Source organism: Ambystoma mexicanum, chromosome 11, assembly GCF_040938575.1.
Source record: "Ambystoma mexicanum isolate Mex_15411 chromosome 11, UKY_AmexF1_1, whole genome shotgun sequence".
Lineage (NCBI taxonomy): Eukaryota > Metazoa > Chordata > Amphibia > Caudata > Ambystomatidae > Ambystoma > Ambystoma mexicanum.
The window spans coordinates 1,179,574,115-1,179,596,100 of NC_090934.1; the positions used below are offsets into that span (position 1 = coordinate 1,179,574,115).

General features: G+C 51.0%; 17 non-coding genes across 17 annotated transcripts; all 17 read left to right on the top strand.

Moving 5' to 3' along the window:
- Positions 1 to 712: 712 nt before the first annotated feature.
- Positions 713 to 795, top strand: TRNAL-CAG (transfer RNA leucine (anticodon CAG)). The gene has a single exon. It is a non-coding gene; the product is annotated as a tRNA-Leu (tRNA).
- Positions 796 to 1,277: 482 nt separating this feature from the next.
- TRNAL-CAG (transfer RNA leucine (anticodon CAG)) lies at positions 1,278 to 1,360 on the top strand. The gene has a single exon. It is a non-coding gene; the product is annotated as a tRNA-Leu (tRNA).
- A 1,580-nt stretch (positions 1,361 to 2,940) lies between these two features.
- TRNAL-CAG (transfer RNA leucine (anticodon CAG)) lies at positions 2,941 to 3,023 on the top strand. Its single transcript has one exon. It is a non-coding gene; the product is annotated as a tRNA-Leu (tRNA).
- Positions 3,024 to 4,593: 1,570 nt separating this feature from the next.
- On the top strand, positions 4,594 to 4,676 carry TRNAL-CAG (transfer RNA leucine (anticodon CAG)). Its single transcript has one exon. It is a non-coding gene; the product is annotated as a tRNA-Leu (tRNA).
- A 1,030-nt stretch (positions 4,677 to 5,706) lies between these two features.
- TRNAL-CAG (transfer RNA leucine (anticodon CAG)) lies at positions 5,707 to 5,789 on the top strand. The gene has a single exon. It is a non-coding gene; the product is annotated as a tRNA-Leu (tRNA).
- A 482-nt stretch (positions 5,790 to 6,271) lies between these two features.
- TRNAL-CAG (transfer RNA leucine (anticodon CAG)) lies at positions 6,272 to 6,354 on the top strand. Its single transcript has one exon. It is a non-coding gene; the product is annotated as a tRNA-Leu (tRNA).
- Positions 6,355 to 7,934: 1,580 nt separating this feature from the next.
- On the top strand, positions 7,935 to 8,017 carry TRNAL-CAG (transfer RNA leucine (anticodon CAG)). Its single transcript has one exon. It is a non-coding gene; the product is annotated as a tRNA-Leu (tRNA).
- Positions 8,018 to 9,597: 1,580 nt separating this feature from the next.
- On the top strand, positions 9,598 to 9,680 carry TRNAL-CAG (transfer RNA leucine (anticodon CAG)). Its single transcript has one exon. It is a non-coding gene; the product is annotated as a tRNA-Leu (tRNA).
- Positions 9,681 to 11,260: 1,580 nt separating this feature from the next.
- On the top strand, positions 11,261 to 11,343 carry TRNAL-CAG (transfer RNA leucine (anticodon CAG)). The gene has a single exon. It is a non-coding gene; the product is annotated as a tRNA-Leu (tRNA).
- A 1,030-nt stretch (positions 11,344 to 12,373) lies between these two features.
- On the top strand, positions 12,374 to 12,456 carry TRNAL-CAG (transfer RNA leucine (anticodon CAG)). Its single transcript has one exon. It is a non-coding gene; the product is annotated as a tRNA-Leu (tRNA).
- Positions 12,457 to 12,938: 482 nt separating this feature from the next.
- Positions 12,939 to 13,021, top strand: TRNAL-CAG (transfer RNA leucine (anticodon CAG)). Its single transcript has one exon. It is a non-coding gene; the product is annotated as a tRNA-Leu (tRNA).
- A 1,570-nt stretch (positions 13,022 to 14,591) lies between these two features.
- On the top strand, positions 14,592 to 14,674 carry TRNAL-CAG (transfer RNA leucine (anticodon CAG)). The gene has a single exon. It is a non-coding gene; the product is annotated as a tRNA-Leu (tRNA).
- A 1,030-nt stretch (positions 14,675 to 15,704) lies between these two features.
- Positions 15,705 to 15,787, top strand: TRNAL-CAG (transfer RNA leucine (anticodon CAG)). Its single transcript has one exon. It is a non-coding gene; the product is annotated as a tRNA-Leu (tRNA).
- A 482-nt stretch (positions 15,788 to 16,269) lies between these two features.
- TRNAL-CAG (transfer RNA leucine (anticodon CAG)) lies at positions 16,270 to 16,352 on the top strand. The gene has a single exon. It is a non-coding gene; the product is annotated as a tRNA-Leu (tRNA).
- A 1,570-nt stretch (positions 16,353 to 17,922) lies between these two features.
- On the top strand, positions 17,923 to 18,005 carry TRNAL-CAG (transfer RNA leucine (anticodon CAG)). The gene has a single exon. It is a non-coding gene; the product is annotated as a tRNA-Leu (tRNA).
- A 1,580-nt stretch (positions 18,006 to 19,585) lies between these two features.
- TRNAL-CAG (transfer RNA leucine (anticodon CAG)) lies at positions 19,586 to 19,668 on the top strand. The gene has a single exon. It is a non-coding gene; the product is annotated as a tRNA-Leu (tRNA).
- A 1,580-nt stretch (positions 19,669 to 21,248) lies between these two features.
- On the top strand, positions 21,249 to 21,331 carry TRNAL-CAG (transfer RNA leucine (anticodon CAG)). The gene has a single exon. It is a non-coding gene; the product is annotated as a tRNA-Leu (tRNA).
- Positions 21,332 to 21,986: the final 655 nt, after the last annotated feature.

The following is a 21,986-nucleotide window of genomic DNA, read 5'->3' on the forward strand; positions in this document are numbered from 1 at the left end:
TGGAATGAAGTGACCTATTTGAAATGGGGGTCAGGTGGAAAGTTAGTGTGACATAGTGGGAGGCAGATGGAGGAGTGAGTGGGGGGAAGCGAGAGGTAAAAAGGCAGGCAGAGGAGTGAACACAGTTCTTCCTCCTCGCCCTCTGCCCAACCAACCACCTGCCTGCCCAAACGGCCACGAACGGCCATTGTATATAGGCTTTGCTGGCAGAACTCTTTAGCCCTGTAATTTAGAGTGAGTCCTGTGCAGGAGTACAGGGAGATCAGGCCGGCCCATACACAGTCCTTTCAGCCTAAACAGGCTCCCCGGCACTAGTGCCCAACCTCTTGTGACCAAGAAGGCTCTAGCACACTGCCTGAACCTCCTGAAGGGTTGGACACAGTGCATGCTTTTATTTGCATAAACCAGCCCGCCTCCTGCCTTCCTATTTCCTGAGGTGTAGTTGCTCGTGTCTGTTAACAGGTGGCAGGCAGCACCGTTCTGCAGAAACATGAAAGACTCATGTGTGCTTGTGACAAGTAGCTGCTGTACATAGGGATTGAACCCTGCACGTCTGTGCCAGTAGTCGTTGTATGAGTGCTGCCCTGCCTGTGATTATTCTTTTGGGAGGAATTTGGAGACTTTAATGCAATAGGAGAGGATTTTAGGCGGGTGGTCTTTGAGACTTTCCAACATTGCCTCTAAGCCGCATCTGAGGGGTGCAAACGGCAGAGTCAGGATGGCCGAGTGGTCTAAGGCGCTGCGTTCAGGTCGCAGTCTCCGCTGGAGGCGTGGGTTCGAATCCCACCTCTGACATGTCTGTAACAGATTTTTTCTTTTCATTTGATTGTAACATTCCAGGCGTCCTATAACTGCTGGCCAAGGCTTTCTGGAACAGGGAGATGGAGTTGGAGCACGCACTGCAGGCCTCATGGTTGATTTCCAGTGCTTCCTGTATTTCCTCGCTTCTTTTTTGGGAAAGTGAACTCCAGTGAAAAACCATCTTTGGACTGGGCCGGCCTTGTGGACATGCAAACGGGCGCACCGCGACATTTTGCCTTTGGAAAAAATGCATAAAGAACCCAATGTGTTGTCCTTTTAACTGGGCCTAGTGGGAATGAAGTGACATTTTTAAAATGGATGGGGAGGGTGGTGGGTTAGGAGGGGTGGGTGGGATGCGCGAGAGTATATTCCTGGCAGACTGTGGAGACATTTTAGGAAATCCAAGAGGATTTAAGTGTGGTCAAAGACTTGCCAACATAGCCTCTAAGCCGATTCAGGCGAGCGCCTAAGGCAGAGTCAGGATGGCCGAGTGGTCTAAGGCGCTGCGTTCAGGTCGCAGTCTCCTCTGGAGGCGTGGGTTCGAATCCCACTTCTGACATGCCTGAAATGGGTTTTTACTTTTCATGTGATTGCATTCCACGCTTCCTATAACTGCCGGCCACGGATTTCTGGAACAGGGAGATGGAGTTGGAGCTTGCTCCACACACTCCCGTCCTCCAGCTAGGTCTGCAGTTGGTCCTGGAATGCTTGACTGCCCTTTTGGCAGGTGTACTACAGTGCTTAAATGAAAAACCGTCTTAGGACTGTGCTAGCTTTGTGGACTTGCAAATGGGCGCAGCGCGGCATTTTGTCTTTGGAAAAAATGCATAAAGAACCCAACGTCTTGTCCTTTTCACTGGGCCTAGTTGGAATGAAGTGACCTATTTGAAATGGGGGTCAGGTGGAAAGTTAGTGTGACATAGTGGGAGGCAGATGGAGGAGTGAGTGGGGGGAAGCGAGAGGTAAAAAGGCAGGCAGAGGAGTGAACACAGTTCTTCCTCCTCGCCCTCTGCCCAACCAACCACCTGCCTGCCCAAACGGCCCCGAACGGCCACGAACGGCCATTGTATATAGGCTTTGCTGGCAGAACTCTTTAGCCCTGTAATTTAGAGTGAGTCCTGTGCAGGAGTACAGGGAGATCAGGCCGGCCCATACACAGTCCTTTCAGCCTAAACAGGCTCCCCGGCACTAGTGCCCAACCTCTTGTGACCAAGAAGGCTCTAGCACACTGCCTGAACCTCCTGAAGGGTTGGACACAGTGCATGCTTTTATTTGCATAAACCAGCCCGCCTCCTGCCTTCCTATTTCCTGAGGTGTAGTTGCTCGTGTCTGTTAACAGGTGGCAGGCAGCACCGTTCTGCAGAAACATGAAAGACTCATGTGTGCTTGTGACAAGTAGCTGCTGTACATAGGGATTGAACCCTGCACGTCTGTGCCAGTAGTCGTTGTATGAGTGCTGCCCTGCCTGTGATTATTCTTTTGGGAGGAATTTGGAGACTTTAATGCAATAGGAGAGGATTTTAGGCGGGTGGTCTTTGAGACTTTCCAACATTGCCTCTAAGCCGCATCTGAGGGGTGCAAACGGCAGAGTCAGGATGGCCGAGTGGTCTAAGGCGCTGCGTTCAGGTCGCAGTGGGTTCGAATCCCACCTCTGACATGTCTGTAACAGATTTTTTCTTTTCATTTGATTGTAACATTCCAGGCGTCCTATAACTGCTGGCCAAGGCTTTCTGGAACAGGGAGATGGAGTTGGAGCACGCACTGCAGGCCTCATGGTTGATTTCCAGTGCTTCCTGTATTTCCTCGCTTCTTTTTTGGGAAAGTGAACTCCAGTGAAAAACCATCTTTGGACTGGGCCGGCCTTGTGGACATGCAAACGGGCGCACCGCGACATTTTGCCTTTGGAAAAAATGCATAAAGAACCCAATGTGTTGTCCTTTTAACTGGGCCTAGTGGGAATGAAGTGACATTTTTAAAATGGATGGGGAGGGTGGTGGGTTAGGAGGGGTGGGTGGGATGCGCGAGAGTATATTCCTGGCAGACTGTGGAGACATTTTAGGAAATCCAAGAGGATTTAAGTGTGGTCAAAGACTTGCCAACATAGCCTCTAAGCCGATTCAGGCGAGCGCCTAAGGCAGAGTCAGGATGGCCGAGTGGTCTAAGGCGCTGCGTTCAGGTCGCAGTCTCCTCTGGAGGCGTGGGTTCGAATCCCACTTCTGACATGCCTGAAATGGGTTTTTACTTTTCATGTGATTGCATTCCACGCTTCCTATAACTGCCGGCCACGGATTTCTGGAACAGGGAGATGGAGTTGGAGCTTGCTCCACACACTCCCGTCCTCCAGCTAGGTCTGCAGTTGGTCCTGGAATGCTTGACTGCCCTTTTGGCAGGTGTACTACAGTGCTTAAATGAAAAACCGTCTTAGGACTGTGCTAGCTTTGTGGACTTGCAAATGGGCGCAGCGCGGCATTTTGTCTTTGGAAAAAATGCATAAAGAACCCAACGTCTTGTCCTTTTCACTGGGCCTAGTTGGAATGAAGTGACCTATTTGAAATGGGGGTCAGGTGGAAAGTTAGTGTGACATAGTGGGAGGCAGATGGAGGAGTGAGTGGGGGGAAGCGAGAGGTAAAAAGGCAGGCAGAGGAGTGAACACAGTTCTTCCTCCTCGCCCTCTGCCCAACCAACCACCTGCCTGCCCAAACGGCCACGAACGGCCATTGTATATAGGCTTTGCTGGCAGAACTCTTTAGCCCTGTAATTTAGAGTGAGTCCTGTGCAGGAGTACAGGGAGATCAGGCCGGCCCATACACAGTCCTTTCAGCCTAAACAGGCTCCCCGGCACTAGTGCCCAACCTCTTGTGACCAAGAAGGCTCTAGCACACTGCCTGAACCTCCTGAAGGGTTGGACACAGTGCATGCTTTTATTTGCATAAACCAGCCCGCCTCCTGCCTTCCTATTTCCTGAGGTGTAGTTGCTTGTGTCTGTTAACAGGTGGCAGGCAGCACCGTTCTGCAGAAACATGAAAGACTCATGTGTGCTTGTGACAAGTAGCTGCTGTACATAGGGATTGAACCCTGCACGTCTGTGCCAGTAGTCGTTGTATGAGTGCTGCCCTGCCTGTGATTATTCTTTTGGGAGGAATTGGGAGACTTTAATGCAATAGGAGAGGATTTTAGGCGGGTGGTCTTTGAGACTTTCCAACATTGCCTCTAAGCCGCATCTGAGGGGTGCAAATGGCAGAGTCAGGATGGCCGAGTGGTCTAAGGCGCTGCGTTCAGGTCGCAGTGGGTTCGAATCCCACCTCTGACATGTCTGTAACAGATTTTTTCTTTTCATTTGATTGTAACATTCCAGGCGTCCTATAACTGCTGGCCAAGGCTTTCTGGAACAGGGAGATGGAGTTGGAGCACGCACTGCAGGCCTCATGGTTGATTTCCAGTGCTTCCTGTATTTCCTCGCTTCTTTTTTGGGAAAGTGAACTCCAGTGAAAAACCATCTTTGGACTGGGCCGGCCTTGTGGACATGCAAACGGGCGCACCGCGACATTTTGCCTTTGGAAAAAATGCATAAAGAACCCAATGTGTTGTCCTTTTAACTGGGCCTAGTGGGAATGAAGTGACATTTTTAAAATGGATGGGGAGGGTGGTGGGTTAGGAGGGGTGGGTGGGATGCGCGAGAGTATATTCCTGGCAGACTGTGGAGACATTTTAGGAAATCCAAGAGGATTTAAGTGTGGTCAAAGACTTGCCAACATAGCCTCTAAGCCGATTCAGGCGAGCGCCAAAGGCAGAGTCAGGATGGCCGAGTGGTCTAAGGCGCTGCGTTCAGGTCGCAGTCTCCTCTGGAGGCGTGGGTTCGAATCCCACTTCTGACATGCCTGAAATGGGTTTTTACTTTTCATGTGATTGCATTCCACGCTTCCTATAACTGCCGGCCACGGATTTCTGGAACAGGGAGATGGAGTTGGAGCTTGCTCCACACACTCCCGTCCTCCAGCTAGGTCTGCAGTTGGTCCTGGAATGCTTGACTGCCCTTTTGGCAGGTGTACTACAGTGCTTAAATGAAAAACCGTCTTAGGACTGTGCTAGCTTTGTGGACTTGCAAATGGGCGCAGCGCGGCATTTTGTCTTTGGAAAAAATGCATAAAGAACCCAACGTCTTGTCCTTTTCACTGGGCCTAGTTGGAATGAAGTGACCTATTTGAAATGGGGGTCAGGTGGAAAGTTAGTGTGACATAGTGGGAGGCAGATGGAGGAGTGAGTGGGGGGAAGCGAGAGGTAAAAAGGCAGGCAGAGGAGTGAACACAGTTCTTCCTCCTCGCCCTCTGCCCAACCAACCACCTGCCTGCCCAAACGGCCCCGAACGGCCACGAACGGCCATTGTATATAGGCTTTGCTGGCAGAACTCTTTAGCCCTGTAATTTAGAGTGAGTCCTGTGCAGGAGTACAGGGAGATCAGGCCGGCCCATACACAGTCCTTTCAGCCTAAACAGGCTCCCCGGCACTAGTGCCCAACCTCTTGTGACCAAGAAGGCTCTAGCACACTGCCTGAACCTCCTGAAGGGTTGGACACAGTGCATGCTTTTATTTGCATAAACCAGCCCGCCTCCTGCCTTCCTATTTCCTGAGGTGTAGTTGCTCGTGTCTGTTAACAGGTGGCAGGCAGCACCGTTCTGCAGAAACATGAAAGACTCATGTGTGCTTGTGACAAGTAGCTGCTGTACATAGGGATTGAACCCTGCACGTCTGTGCCAGTAGTCGTTGTATGAGTGCTGCCCTGCCTGTGATTATTCTTTTGGGAGGAATTTGGAGACTTTAATGCAATAGGAGAGGATTTTAGGCGGGTGGTCTTTGAGACTTTCCAACATTGCCTCTAAGCCGCATCTGAGGGGTGCAAACGGCAGAGTCAGGATGGCCGAGTGGTCTAAGGCGCTGCGTTCAGGTCGCAGTCTCCGCTGGAGGCGTGGGTTCGAATCCCACCTCTGACATGTCTGTAACAGATTTTTTCTTTTCATTTGATTGTAACATTCCAGGCGTCCTATAACTGCTGGCCAAGGCTTTCTGGAACAGGGAGATGGAGTTGGAGCACGCACTGCAGGCCTCATGGTTGATTTCCAGTGCTTCCTGTATTTCCTCGCTTCTTTTTTGGGAAAGTGAACTCCAGTGAAAAACCATCTTTGGACTGGGCCGGCCTTGTGGACATGCAAACGGGCGCACCGCGACATTTTGCCTTTGGAAAAAATGCATAAAGAACCCAATGTGTTGTCCTTTTAACTGGGCCTAGTGGGAATGAAGTGACATTTTTAAAATGGATGGGGAGGGTGGTGGGTTAGGAGGGGTGGGTGGGATGCGCGAGAGTATATTCCTGGCAGACTGTGGAGACATTTTAGGAAATCCAAGAGGATTTAAGTGTGGTCAAAGACTTGCCAACATAGCCTCTAAGCCGATTCAGGCGAGCGCCTAAGGCAGAGTCAGGATGGCCGAGTGGTCTAAGGCGCTGCGTTCAGGTCGCAGTCTCCTCTGGAGGCGTGGGTTCGAATCCCACTTCTGACATGCCTGAAATGGGTTTTTACTTTTCATGTGATTGCATTCCACGCTTCCTATAACTGCCGGCCACGGATTTCTGGAACAGGGAGATGGAGTTGGAGCTTGCTCCACACACTCCCGTCCTCCAGCTAGGTCTGCAGTTGGTCCTGGAATGCTTGACTGCCCTTTTGGCAGGTGTACTACAGTGCTTAAATGAAAAACCGTCTTAGGACTGTGCTAGCTTTGTGGACTTGCAAATGGGCGCAGCGCGGCATTTTGTCTTTGGAAAAAATGCATAAAGAACCCAACGTCTTGTCCTTTTCACTGGGCCTAGTTGGAATGAAGTGACCTATTTGAAATGGGGGTCAGGTGGAAAGTTAGTGTGACATAGTGGGAGGCAGATGGAGGAGTGAGTGGGGGGAAGCGAGAGGTAAAAAGGCAGGCAGAGGAGTGAACACAGTTCTTCCTCCTCGCCCTCTGCCCAACCAACCACCTGCCTGCCCAAACGGCCCCGAACGGCCACGAACGGCCATTGTATATAGGCTTTGCTGGCAGAACTCTTTAGCCCTGTAATTTAGAGTGAGTCCTGTGCAGGAGTACAGGGAGATCAGGCCGGCCCATACACAGTCCTTTCAGCCTAAACAGGCTCCCCGGCACTAGTGCCCAACCTCTTGTGACCAAGAAGGCTCTAGCACACTGCCTGAACCTCCTGAAGGGTTGGACACAGTGCATGCTTTTATTTGCATAAACCAGCCCGCCTCCTGCCTTCCTATTTCCTGAGGTGTAGTTGCTTGTGTCTGTTAACAGGTGGCAGGCAGCACCGTTCTGCAGAAACATGAAAGACTCATGTGTGCTTGTGACAAGTAGCTGCTGTACATAGGGATTGAACCCTGCACGTCTGTGCCAGTAGTCGTTGTATGAGTGCTGCCCTGCCTGTGATTATTCTTTTGGGAGGAATTGGGAGACTTTAATGCAATAGGAGAGGATTTTAGGCGGGTGGTCTTTGAGACTTTCCAACATTGCCTCTAAGCCGCATCTGAGGGGTGCAAATGGCAGAGTCAGGATGGCCGAGTGGTCTAAGGCGCTGCGTTCAGGTCGCAGTGGGTTCGAATCCCACCTCTGACATGTCTGTAACAGATTTTTTCTTTTCATTTGATTGTAACATTCCAGGCGTCCTATAACTGCTGGCCAAGGCTTTCTGGAACAGGGAGATGGAGTTGGAGCACGCACTGCAGGCCTCATGGTTGATTTCCAGTGCTTCCTGTATTTCCTCGCTTCTTTTTTGGGAAAGTGAACTCCAGTGAAAAACCATCTTTGGACTGGGCCGGCCTTGTGGACATGCAAACGGGCGCACCGCGACATTTTGCCTTTGGAAAAAATGCATAAAGAACCCAATGTGTTGTCCTTTTAACTGGGCCTAGTGGGAATGAAGTGACATTTTTAAAATGGATGGGGAGGGTGGTGGGTTAGGAGGGGTGGGTGGGATGCGCGAGAGTATATTCCTGGCAGACTGTGGAGACATTTTAGGAAATCCAAGAGGATTTAAGTGTGGTCAAAGACTTGCCAACATAGCCTCTAAGCCGATTCAGGCGAGCGCCAAAGGCAGAGTCAGGATGGCCGAGTGGTCTAAGGCGCTGCGTTCAGGTCGCAGTCTCCTCTGGAGGCGTGGGTTCGAATCCCACTTCTGACATGCCTGAAATGGGTTTTTACTTTTCATGTGATTGCATTCCACGCTTCCTATAACTGCCGGCCACGGATTTCTGGAACAGGGAGATGGAGTTGGAGCTTGCTCCACACACTCCCGTCCTCCAGCTAGGTCTGCAGTTGGTCCTGGAATGCTTGACTGCCCTTTTGGCAGGTGTACTACAGTGCTTAAATGAAAAACCGTCTTAGGACTGTGCTAGCTTTGTGGACTTGCAAATGGGCGCAGCGCGGCATTTTGTCTTTGGAAAAAATGCATAAAGAACCCAACGTCTTGTCCTTTTCACTGGGCCTAGTTGGAATGAAGTGACCTATTTGAAATGGGGGTCAGGTGGAAAGTTAGTGTGACATAGTGGGAGGCAGATGGAGGAGTGAGTGGGGGGAAGCGAGAGGTAAAAAGGCAGGCAGAGGAGTGAACACAGTTCTTCCTCCTCGCCCTCTGCCCAACCAACCACCTGCCTGCCCAAACGGCCCCGAACGGCCACGAACGGCCATTGTATATAGGCTTTGCTGGCAGAACTCTTTAGCCCTGTAATTTAGAGTGAGTCCTGTGCAGGAGTACAGGGAGATCAGGCCGGCCCATACACAGTCCTTTCAGCCTAAACAGGCTCCCCGGCACTAGTGCCCAACCTCTTGTGACCAAGAAGGCTCTAGCACACTGCCTGAACCTCCTGAAGGGTTGGACACAGTGCATGCTTTTATTTGCATAAACCAGCCCGCCTCCTGCCTTCCTATTTCCTGAGGTGTAGTTGCTCGTGTCTGTTAACAGGTGGCAGGCAGCACCGTTCTGCAGAAACATGAAAGACTCATGTGTGCTTGTGACAAGTAGCTGCTGTACATAGGGATTGAACCCTGCACGTCTGTGCCAGTAGTCGTTGTATGAGTGCTGCCCTGCCTGTGATTATTCTTTTGGGAGGAATTTGGAGACTTTAATGCAATAGGAGAGGATTTTAGGCGGGTGGTCTTTGAGACTTTCCAACATTGCCTCTAAGCCGCATCTGAGGGGTGCAAACGGCAGAGTCAGGATGGCCGAGTGGTCTAAGGCGCTGCGTTCAGGTCGCAGTGGGTTCGAATCCCACCTCTGACATGTCTGTAACAGATTTTTTCTTTTCATTTGATTGTAACATTCCAGGCGTCCTATAACTGCTGGCCAAGGCTTTCTGGAACAGGGAGATGGAGTTGGAGCACGCACTGCAGGCCTCATGGTTGATTTCCAGTGCTTCCTGTATTTCCTCGCTTCTTTTTTGGGAAAGTGAACTCCAGTGAAAAACCATCTTTGGACTGGGCCGGCCTTGTGGACATGCAAACGGGCGCACCGCGACATTTTGCCTTTGGAAAAAATGCATAAAGAACCCAATGTGTTGTCCTTTTAACTGGGCCTAGTGGGAATGAAGTGACATTTTTAAAATGGATGGGGAGGGTGGTGGGTTAGGAGGGGTGGGTGGGATGCGCGAGAGTATATTCCTGGCAGACTGTGGAGACATTTTAGGAAATCCAAGAGGATTTAAGTGTGGTCAAAGACTTGCCAACATAGCCTCTAAGCCGATTCAGGCGAGCGCCTAAGGCAGAGTCAGGATGGCCGAGTGGTCTAAGGCGCTGCGTTCAGGTCGCAGTCTCCTCTGGAGGCGTGGGTTCGAATCCCACTTCTGACATGCCTGAAATGGGTTTTTACTTTTCATGTGATTGCATTCCACGCTTCCTATAACTGCCGGCCACGGATTTCTGGAACAGGGAGATGGAGTTGGAGCTTGCTCCACACACTCCCGTCCTCCAGCTAGGTCTGCAGTTGGTCCTGGAATGCTTGACTGCCCTTTTGGCAGGTGTACTACAGTGCTTAAATGAAAAACCGTCTTAGGACTGTGCTAGCTTTGTGGACTTGCAAATGGGCGCAGCGCGGCATTTTGTCTTTGGAAAAAATGCATAAAGAACCCAACGTCTTGTCCTTTTCACTGGGCCTAGTTGGAATGAAGTGACCTATTTGAAATGGGGGTCAGGTGGAAAGTTAGTGTGACATAGTGGGAGGCAGATGGAGGAGTGAGTGGGGGGAAGCGAGAGGTAAAAAGGCAGGCAGAGGAGTGAACACAGTTCTTCCTCCTCGCCCTCTGCCCAACCAACCACCTGCCTGCCCAAACGGCCCCGAACGGCCACGAACGGCCATTGTATATAGGCTTTGCTGGCAGAACTCTTTAGCCCTGTAATTTAGAGTGAGTCCTGTGCAGGAGTACAGGGAGATCAGGCCGGCCCATACACAGTCCTTTCAGCCTAAACAGGCTCCCCGGCACTAGTGCCCAACCTCTTGTGACCAAGAAGGCTCTAGCACACTGCCTGAACCTCCTGAAGGGTTGGACACAGTGCATGCTTTTATTTGCATAAACCAGCCCGCCTCCTGCCTTCCTATTTCCTGAGGTGTAGTTGCTTGTGTCTGTTAACAGGTGGCAGGCAGCACCGTTCTGCAGAAACATGAAAGACTCATGTGTGCTTGTGACAAGTAGCTGCTGTACATAGGGATTGAACCCTGCACGTCTGTGCCAGTAGTCGTTGTATGAGTGCTGCCCTGCCTGTGATTATTCTTTTGGGAGGAATTGGGAGACTTTAATGCAATAGGAGAGGATTTTAGGCGGGTGGTCTTTGAGACTTTCCAACATTGCCTCTAAGCCGCATCTGAGGGGTGCAAATGGCAGAGTCAGGATGGCCGAGTGGTCTAAGGCGCTGCGTTCAGGTCGCAGTGGGTTCGAATCCCACCTCTGACATGTCTGTAACAGATTTTTTCTTTTCATTTGATTGTAACATTCCAGGCGTCCTATAACTGCTGGCCAAGGCTTTCTGGAACAGGGAGATGGAGTTGGAGCACGCACTGCAGGCCTCATGGTTGATTTCCAGTGCTTCCTGTATTTCCTCGCTTCTTTTTTGGGAAAGTGAACTCCAGTGAAAAACCATCTTTGGACTGGGCCGGCCTTGTGGACATGCAAACGGGCGCACCGCGACATTTTGCCTTTGGAAAAAATGCATAAAGAACCCAATGTGTTGTCCTTTTAACTGGGCCTAGTGGGAATGAAGTGACATTTTTAAAATGGATGGGGAGGGTGGTGGGTTAGGAGGGGTGGGTGGGATGCGCGAGAGTATATTCCTGGCAGACTGTGGAGACATTTTAGGAAATCCAAGAGGATTTAAGTGTGGTCAAAGACTTGCCAACATAGCCTCTAAGCCGATTCAGGCGAGCGCCAAAGGCAGAGTCAGGATGGCCGAGTGGTCTAAGGCGCTGCGTTCAGGTCGCAGTCTCCTCTGGAGGCGTGGGTTCGAATCCCACTTCTGACATGCCTGAAATGGGTTTTTACTTTTCATGTGATTGCATTCCACGCTTCCTATAACTGCCGGCCACGGATTTCTGGAACAGGGAGATGGAGTTGGAGCTTGCTCCACACACTCCCGTCCTCCAGCTAGGTCTGCAGTTGGTCCTGGAATGCTTGACTGCCCTTTTGGCAGGTGTACTACAGTGCTTAAATGAAAAACCGTCTTAGGACTGTGCTAGCTTTGTGGACTTGCAAATGGGCGCAGCGCGGCATTTTGTCTTTGGAAAAAATGCATAAAGAACCCAACGTCTTGTCCTTTTCACTGGGCCTAGTTGGAATGAAGTGACCTATTTGAAATGGGGGTCAGGTGGAAAGTTAGTGTGACATAGTGGGAGGCAGATGGAGGAGTGAGTGGGGGGAAGCGAGAGGTAAAAAGGCAGGCAGAGGAGTGAACACAGTTCTTCCTCCTCGCCCTCTGCCCAACCAACCACCTGCCTGCCCAAACGGCCCCGAACGGCCACGAACGGCCATTGTATATAGGCTTTGCTGGCAGAACTCTTTAGCCCTGTAATTTAGAGTGAGTCCTGTGCAGGAGTACAGGGAGATCAGGCCGGCCCATACACAGTCCTTTCAGCCTAAACAGGCTCCCCGGCACTAGTGCCCAACCTCTTGTGACCAAGAAGGCTCTAGCACACTGCCTGAACCTCCTGAAGGGTTGGACACAGTGCATGCTTTTATTTGCATAAACCAGCCCGCCTCCTGCCTTCCTATTTCCTGAGGTGTAGTTGCTCGTGTCTGTTAACAGGTGGCAGGCAGCACCGTTCTGCAGAAACATGAAAGACTCATGTGTGCTTGTGACAAGTAGCTGCTGTACATAGGGATTGAACCCTGCACGTCTGTGCCAGTAGTCGTTGTATGAGTGCTGCCCTGCCTGTGATTATTCTTTTGGGAGGAATTTGGAGACTTTAATGCAATAGGAGAGGATTTTAGGCGGGTGGTCTTTGAGACTTTCCAACATTGCCTCTAAGCCGCATCTGAGGGGTGCAAACGGCAGAGTCAGGATGGCCGAGTGGTCTAAGGCGCTGCGTTCAGGTCGCAGTCTCCGCTGGAGGCGTGGGTTCGAATCCCACCTCTGACATGTCTGTAACAGATTTTTTCTTTTCATTTGATTGTAACATTCCAGGCGTCCTATAACTGCTGGCCAAGGCTTTCTGGAACAGGGAGATGGAGTTGGAGCACGCACTGCAGGCCTCATGGTTGATTTCCAGTGCTTCCTGTATTTCCTCGCTTCTTTTTTGGGAAAGTGAACTCCAGTGAAAAACCATCTTTGGACTGGGCCGGCCTTGTGGACATGCAAACGGGCGCACCGCGACATTTTGCCTTTGGAAAAAATGCATAAAGAACCCAATGTGTTGTCCTTTTAACTGGGCCTAGTGGGAATGAAGTGACATTTTTAAAATGGATGGGGAGGGTGGTGGGTTAGGAGGGGTGGGTGGGATGCGCGAGAGTATATTCCTGGCAGACTGTGGAGACATTTTAGGAAATCCAAGAGGATTTAAGTGTGGTCAAAGACTTGCCAACATAGCCTCTAAGCCGATTCAGGCGAGCGCCTAAGGCAGAGTCAGGATGGCCGAGTGGTCTAAGGCGCTGCGTTCAGGTCGCAGTCTCCTCTGGAGGCGTGGGTTCGAATCCCACTTCTGACATGCCTGAAATGGGTTTTTACTTTTCATGTGATTGCATTCCACGCTTCCTATAACTGCCGGCCACGGATTTCTGGAACAGGGAGATGGAGTTGGAGCTTGCTCCACACACTCCCGTCCTCCAGCTAGGTCTGCAGTTGGTCCTGGAATGCTTGACTGCCCTTTTGGCAGGTGTACTACAGTGCTTAAATGAAAAACCGTCTTAGGACTGTGCTAGCTTTGTGGACTTGCAAATGGGCGCAGCGCGGCATTTTGTCTTTGGAAAAAATGCATAAAGAACCCAACGTCTTGTCCTTTTCACTGGGCCTAGTTGGAATGAAGTGACCTATTTGAAATGGGGGTCAGGTGGAAAGTTAGTGTGACATAGTGGGAGGCAGATGGAGGAGTGAGTGGGGGGAAGCGAGAGGTAAAAAGGCAGGCAGAGGAGTGAACACAGTTCTTCCTCCTCGCCCTCTGCCCAACCAACCACCTGCCTGCCCAAACGGCCACGAACGGCCATTGTATATAGGCTTTGCTGGCAGAACTCTTTAGCCCTGTAATTTAGAGTGAGTCCTGTGCAGGAGTACAGGGAGATCAGGCCGGCCCATACACAGTCCTTTCAGCCTAAACAGGCTCCCCGGCACTAGTGCCCAACCTCTTGTGACCAAGAAGGCTCTAGCACACTGCCTGAACCTCCTGAAGGGTTGGACACAGTGCATGCTTTTATTTGCATAAACCAGCCCGCCTCCTGCCTTCCTATTTCCTGAGGTGTAGTTGCTCGTGTCTGTTAACAGGTGGCAGGCAGCACCGTTCTGCAGAAACATGAAAGACTCATGTGTGCTTGTGACAAGTAGCTGCTGTACATAGGGATTGAACCCTGCACGTCTGTGCCAGTAGTCGTTGTATGAGTGCTGCCCTGCCTGTGATTATTCTTTTGGGAGGAATTTGGAGACTTTAATGCAATAGGAGAGGATTTTAGGCGGGTGGTCTTTGAGACTTTCCAACATTGCCTCTAAGCCGCATCTGAGGGGTGCAAACGGCAGAGTCAGGATGGCCGAGTGGTCTAAGGCGCTGCGTTCAGGTCGCAGTGGGTTCGAATCCCACCTCTGACATGTCTGTAACAGATTTTTTCTTTTCATTTGATTGTAACATTCCAGGCGTCCTATAACTGCTGGCCAAGGCTTTCTGGAACAGGGAGATGGAGTTGGAGCACGCACTGCAGGCCTCATGGTTGATTTCCAGTGCTTCCTGTATTTCCTCGCTTCTTTTTTGGGAAAGTGAACTCCAGTGAAAAACCATCTTTGGACTGGGCCGGCCTTGTGGACATGCAAACGGGCGCACCGCGACATTTTGCCTTTGGAAAAAATGCATAAAGAACCCAATGTGTTGTCCTTTTAACTGGGCCTAGTGGGAATGAAGTGACATTTTTAAAATGGATGGGGAGGGTGGTGGGTTAGGAGGGGTGGGTGGGATGCGCGAGAGTATATTCCTGGCAGACTGTGGAGACATTTTAGGAAATCCAAGAGGATTTAAGTGTGGTCAAAGACTTGCCAACATAGCCTCTAAGCCGATTCAGGCGAGCGCCAAAGGCAGAGTCAGGATGGCCGAGTGGTCTAAGGCGCTGCGTTCAGGTCGCAGTCTCCTCTGGAGGCGTGGGTTCGAATCCCACTTCTGACATGCCTGAAATGGGTTTTTACTTTTCATGTGATTGCATTCCACGCTTCCTATAACTGCCGGCCACGGATTTCTGGAACAGGGAGATGGAGTTGGAGCTTGCTCCACACACTCCCGTCCTCCAGCTAGGTCTGCAGTTGGTCCTGGAATGCTTGACTGCCCTTTTGGCAGGTGTACTACAGTGCTTAAATGAAAAACCGTCTTAGGACTGTGCTAGCTTTGTGGACTTGCAAATGGGCGCAGCGCGGCATTTTGTCTTTGGAAAAAATGCATAAAGAACCCAACGTCTTGTCCTTTTCACTGGGCCTAGTTGGAATGAAGTGACCTATTTGAAATGGGGGTCAGGTGGAAAGTTAGTGTGACATAGTGGGAGGCAGATGGAGGAGTGAGTGGGGGGAAGCGAGAGGTAAAAAGGCAGGCAGAGGAGTGAACACAGTTCTTCCTCCTCGCCCTCTGCCCAACCAACCACCTGCCTGCCCAAACGGCCCCGAACGGCCACGAACGGCCATTGTATATAGGCTTTGCTGGCAGAACTCTTTAGCCCTGTAATTTAGAGTGAGTCCTGTGCAGGAGTACAGGGAGATCAGGCCGGCCCATACACAGTCCTTTCAGCCTAAACAGGCTCCCCGGCACTAGTGCCCAACCTCTTGTGACCAAGAAGGCTCTAGCACACTGCCTGAACCTCCTGAAGGGTTGGACACAGTGCATGCTTTTATTTGCATAAACCAGCCCGCCTCCTGCCTTCCTATTTCCTGAGGTGTAGTTGCTCGTGTCTGTTAACAGGTGGCAGGCAGCACCGTTCTGCAGAAACATGAAAGACTCATGTGTGCTTGTGACAAGTAGCTGCTGTACATAGGGATTGAACCCTGCACGTCTGTGCCAGTAGTCGTTGTATGAGTGCTGCCCTGCCTGTGATTATTCTTTTGGGAGGAATTTGGAGACTTTAATGCAATAGGAGAGGATTTTAGGCGGGTGGTCTTTGAGACTTTCCAACATTGCCTCTAAGCCGCATCTGAGGGGTGCAAACGGCAGAGTCAGGATGGCCGAGTGGTCTAAGGCGCTGCGTTCAGGTCGCAGTCTCCGCTGGAGGCGTGGGTTCGAATCCCACCTCTGACATGTCTGTAACAGATTTTTTCTTTTCATTTGATTGTAACATTCCAGGCGTCCTATAACTGCTGGCCAAGGCTTTCTGGAACAGGGAGATGGAGTTGGAGCACGCACTGCAGGCCTCATGGTTGATTTCCAGTGCTTCCTGTATTTCCTCGCTTCTTTTTTGGGAAAGTGAACTCCAGTGAAAAACCATCTTTGGACTGGGCCGGCCTTGTGGACATGCAAACGGGCGCACCGCGACATTTTGCCTTTGGAAAAAATGCATAAAGAACCCAATGTGTTGTCCTTTTAACTGGGCCTAGTGGGAATGAAGTGACATTTTTAAAATGGATGGGGAGGGTGGTGGGTTAGGAGGGGTGGGTGGGATGCGCGAGAGTATATTCCTGGCAGACTGTGGAGACATTTTAGGAAATCCAAGAGGATTTAAGTGTGGTCAAAGACTTGCCAACATAGCCTCTAAGCCGATTCAGGCGAGCGCCTAAGGCAGAGTCAGGATGGCCGAGTGGTCTAAGGCGCTGCGTTCAGGTCGCAGTCTCCTCTGGAGGCGTGGGTTCGAATCCCACTTCTGACATGCCTGAAATGGGTTTTTACTTTTCATGTGATTGCATTCCACGCTTCCTATAACTGCCGGCCACGGATTTCTGGAACAGGGAGATGGAGTTGGAGCTTGCTCCACACACTCCCGTCCTCCAGCTAGGTCTGCAGTTGGTCCTGGAATGCTTGACTGCCCTTTTGGCAGGTGTACTACAGTGCTTAAATGAAAAACCGTCTTAGGACTGTGCTAGCTTTGTGGACTTGCAAATGGGCGCAGCGCGGCATTTTGTCTTTGGAAAAAATGCATAAAGAACCCAACGTCTTGTCCTTTTCACTGGGCCTAGTTGGAATGAAGTGACCTATTTGAAATGGGGGTCAGGTGGAAAGTTAGTGTGACATAGTGGGAGGCAGATGGAGGAGTGAGTGGGGGGAAGCGAGAGGTAAAAAGGCAGGCAGAGGAGTGAACACAGTTCTTCCTCCTCGCCCTCTGCCCAACCAACCACCTGCCTGCCCAAACGGCCACGAACGGCCATTGTATATAGGCTTTGCTGGCAGAACTCTTTAGCCCTGTAATTTAGAGTGAGTCCTGTGCAGGAGTACAGGGAGATCAGGCCGGCCCATACACAGTCCTTTCAGCCTAAACAGGCTCCCCGGCACTAGTGCCCAACCTCTTGTGACCAAGAAGGCTCTAGCACACTGCCTGAACCTCCTGAAGGGTTGGACACAGTGCATGCTTTTATTTGCATAAACCAGCCCGCCTCCTGCCTTCCTATTTCCTGAGGTGTAGTTGCTCGTGTCTGTTAACAGGTGGCAGGCAGCACCGTTCTGCAGAAACATGAAAGACTCATGTGTGCTTGTGACAAGTAGCTGCTGTACATAGGGATTGAACCCTGCACGTCTGTGCCAGTAGTCGTTGTATGAGTGCTGCCCTGCCTGTGATTATTCTTTTGGGAGGAATTTGGAGACTTTAATGCAATAGGAGAGGATTTTAGGCGGGTGGTCTTTGAGACTTTCCAACATTGCCTCTAAGCCGCATCTGAGGGGTGCAAACGGCAGAGTCAGGATGGCCGAGTGGTCTAAGGCGCTGCGTTCAGGTCGCAGTGGGTTCGAATCCCACCTCTGACATGTCTGTAACAGATTTTTTCTTTTCATTTGATTGTAACATTCCAGGCGTCCTATAACTGCTGGCCAAGGCTTTCTGGAACAGGGAGATGGAGTTGGAGCACGCACTGCAGGCCTCATGGTTGATTTCCAGTGCTTCCTGTATTTCCTCGCTTCTTTTTTGGGAAAGTGAACTCCAGTGAAAAACCATCTTTGGACTGGGCCGGCCTTGTGGACATGCAAACGGGCGCACCGCGACATTTTGCCTTTGGAAAAAATGCATAAAGAACCCAATGTGTTGTCCTTTTAACTGGGCCTAGTGGGAATGAAGTGACATTTTTAAAATGGATGGGGAGGGTGGTGGGTTAGGAGGGGTGGGTGGGATGCGCGAGAGTATATTCCTGGCAGACTGTGGAGACATTTTAGGAAATCCAAGAGGATTTAAGTGTGGTCAAAGACTTGCCAACATAGCCTCTAAGCCGATTCAGGCGAGCGCCTAAGGCAGAGTCAGGATGGCCGAGTGGTCTAAGGCGCTGCGTTCAGGTCGCAGTCTCCTCTGGAGGCGTGGGTTCGAATCCCACTTCTGACATGCCTGAAATGGGTTTTTACTTTTCATGTGATTGCATTCCACGCTTCCTATAACTGCCGGCCACGGATTTCTGGAACAGGGAGATGGAGTTGGAGCTTGCTCCACACACTCCCGTCCTCCAGCTAGGTCTGCAGTTGGTCCTGGAATGCTTGACTGCCCTTTTGGCAGGTGTACTACAGTGCTTAAATGAAAAACCGTCTTAGGACTGTGCTAGCTTTGTGGACTTGCAAATGGGCGCAGCGCGGCATTTTGTCTTTGGAAAAAATGCATAAAGAACCCAACGTCTTGTCCTTTTCACTGGGCCTAGTTGGAATGAAGTGACCTATTTGAAATGGGGGTCAGGTGGAAAGTTAGTGTGACATAGTGGGAGGCAGATGGAGGAGTGAGTGGGGGGAAGCGAGAGGTAAAAAGGCAGGCAGAGGAGTGAACACAGTTCTTCCTCCTCGCCCTCTGCCCAACCAACCACCTGCCTGCCCAAACGGCCCCGAACGGCCACGAACGGCCATTGTATATAGGCTTTGCTGGCAGAACTCTTTAGCCCTGTAATTTAGAGTGAGTCCTGTGCAGGAGTACAGGGAGATCAGGCCGGCCCATACACAGTCCTTTCAGCCTAAACAGGCTCCCCGGCACTAGTGCCCAACCTCTTGTGACCAAGAAGGCTCTAGCACACTGCCTGAACCTCCTGAAGGGTTGGACACAGTGCATGCTTTTATTTGCATAACCCAGCCCGCCTCCTGCCTTCCTATTTCCTGAGGTGTAGTTGCTTGTGTCTGTTAACAGGTGGCAGGCAGCACCGTTCTGCAGAAACATGAAAGACTCATGTGTGCTTGTGACAAGTAGCTGCTGTACATAGGGATTGAACCCTGCACGTCTGTGCCAGTAGTCGTTGTATGAGTGCTGCCCTGCCTGTGATTATTCTTTTGGGAGGAATTGGGAGACTTTAATGCAATAGGAGAGGATTTTAGGCGGGTGGTCTTTGAGACTTTCCAACATTGCCTCTAAGCCGCATCTGAGGGGTGCAAATGGCAGAGTCAGGATGGCCGAGTGGTCTAAGGCGCTGCGTTCAGGTCGCAGTGGGTTCGAATCCCACCTCTGACATGTCTGTAACAGATTTTTTCTTTTCATTTGATTGTAACATTCCAGGCGTCCTATAACTGCTGGCCAAGGCTTTCTGGAACAGGGAGATGGAGTTGGAGCACGCACTGCAGGCCTCATGGTTGATTTCCAGTGCTTCCTGTATTTCCTCGCTTCTTTTTTGGGAAAGTGAACTCCAGTGAAAAACCATCTTTGGACTGGGCCGGCCTTGTGGACATGCAAACGGGCGCACCGCGACATTTTGCCTTTGGAAAAAATGCATAAAGAACCCAATGTGTTGTCCTTTTAACTGGGCCTAGTGGGAATGAAGTGACATTTTTAAAATGGATGGGGAGGGTGGTGGGTTAGGAGGGGTGGGTGGGATGCGCGAGAGTATATTCCTGGCAGACTGTGGAGACATTTTAGGAAATCCAAGAGGATTTAAGTGTGGTCAAAGACTTGCCAACATAGCCTCTAAGCCGATTCAGGCGAGCGCCAAAGGCAGAGTCAGGATGGCCGAGTGGTCTAAGGCGCTGCGTTCAGGTCGCAGTCTCCTCTGGAGGCGTGGGTTCGAATCCCACTTCTGACATGCCTGAAATGGGTTTTTACTTTTCATGTGATTGCATTCCACGCTTCCTATAACTGCCGGCCACGGATTTCTGGAACAGGGAGATGGAGTTGGAGCTTGCTCCACACACTCCCGTCCTCCAGCTAGGTCTGCAGTTGGTCCTGGAATGCTTGACTGCCCTTTTGGCAGGTGTACTACAGTGCTTAAATGAAAAACCGTCTTAGGACTGTGCTAGCTTTGTGGACTTGCAAATGGGCGCAGCGCGGCATTTTGTCTTTGGAAAAAATGCATAAAGAACCCAACGTCTTGTCCTTTTCACTGGGCCTAGTTGGAATGAAGTGACCTATTTGAAATGGGGGTCAGGTGGAAAGTTAGTGTGACATAGTGGGAGGCAGATGGAGGAGTGAGTGGGGGGAAGCGAGAGGTAAAAAGGCAGGCAGAGGAGTGAACACAGTTCTTCCTCCTCGCCCTCTGCCCAACCAACCACCTGCCTGCCCAAACGGCCCCGAACGGCCACGAACGGCCATTGTATATAGGCTTTGCTGGCAGAACTCTTTAGCCCTGTAATTTAGAGTGAGTCCTGTGCAGGAGTACAGGGAGATCAGGCCGGCCCATACACAGTCCTTTCAGCCTAAACAGGCTCCCCGGCACTAGTGCCCAACCTCTTGTGACCAAGAAGGCTCTAGCACACTGCCTGAACCTCCTGAAGGGTTGGACACAGTGCATGCTTTTATTTGCATAAACCAGCCCGCCTCCTGCCTTCCTATTTCCTGAGGTGTAGTTGCTCGTGTCTGTTAACAGGTGGCAGGCAGCACCGTTCTGCAGAAACATGAAAGACTCATGTGTGCTTGTGACAAGTAGCTGCTGTACATAGGGATTGAACCCTGCACGTCTGTGCCAGTAGTCGTTGTATGAGTGCTGCCCTGCCTGTGATTATTCTTTTGGGAGGAATTTGGAGACTTTAATGCAATAGGAGAGGATTTTAGGCGGGTGGTCTTTGAGACTTTCCAACATTGCCTCTAAGCCGCATCTGAGGGGTGCAAACGGCAGAGTCAGGATGGCCGAGTGGTCTAAGGCGCTGCGTTCAGGTCGCAGTGGGTTCGAATCCCACCTCTGACATGTCTGTAACAGATTTTTTCTTTTCATTTGATTGTAACATTCCAGGCGTCCTATAACTGCTGGCCAAGGCTTTCTGGAACAGGGAGATGGAGTTGGAGCACGCACTGCAGGCCTCATGGTTGATTTCCAGTGCTTCCTGTATTTCCTCGCTTCTTTTTTGGGAAAGTGAACTCCAGTGAAAAACCATCTTTGGACTGGGCCGGCCTTGTGGACATGCAAACGGGCGCACCGCGACATTTTGCCTTTGGAAAAAATGCATAAAGAACCCAATGTGTTGTCCTTTTAACTGGGCCTAGTGGGAATGAAGTGACATTTTTAAAATGGATGGGGAGGGTGGTGGGTTAGGAGGGGTGGGTGGGATGCGCGAGAGTATATTCCTGGCAGACTGTGGAGACATTTTAGGAAATCCAAGAGGATTTAAGTGTGGTCAAAGACTTGCCAACATAGCCTCTAAGCCGATTCAGGCGAGCGCCTAAGGCAGAGTCAGGATGGCCGAGTGGTCTAAGGCGCTGCGTTCAGGTCGCAGTCTCCTCTGGAGGCGTGGGTTCGAATCCCACTTCTGACATGCCTGAAATGGGTTTTTACTTTTCATGTGATTGCATTCCACGCTTCCTATAACTGCCGGCCACGGATTTCTGGAACAGGGAGATGGAGTTGGAGCTTGCTCCACACACTCCCGTCCTCCAGCTAGGTCTGCAGTTGGTCCTGGAATGCTTGACTGCCCTTTTGGCAGGTGTACTACAGTGCTTAAATGAAAAACCGTCTTAGGACTGTGCTAGCTTTGTGGACTTGCAAATGGGCGCAGCGCGGCATTTTGTCTTTGGAAAAAATGCATAAAGAACCCAACGTCTTGTCCTTTTCACTGGGCCTAGTTGGAATGAAGTGACCTATTTGAAATGGGGGTCAGGTGGAAAGTTAGTGTGACATAGTGGGAGGCAGATGGAGGAGTGAGTGGGGGGAAGCGAGAGGTAAAAAGGCAGGCAGAGGAGTGAACACAGTTCTTCCTCCTCGCCCTCTGCCCAACCAACCACCTGCCTGCCCAAACGGCCCCGAACGGCCACGAACGGCCATTGTATATAGGCTTTGCTGGCAGAACTCTTTAGCCCTGTAATTTAGAGTGAGTCCTGTGCAGGAGTACAGGGAGATCAGGCCGGCCCATACACAGTCCTTTCAGCCTAAACAGGCTCCCCGGCACTAGTGCCCAACCTCTTGTGACCAAG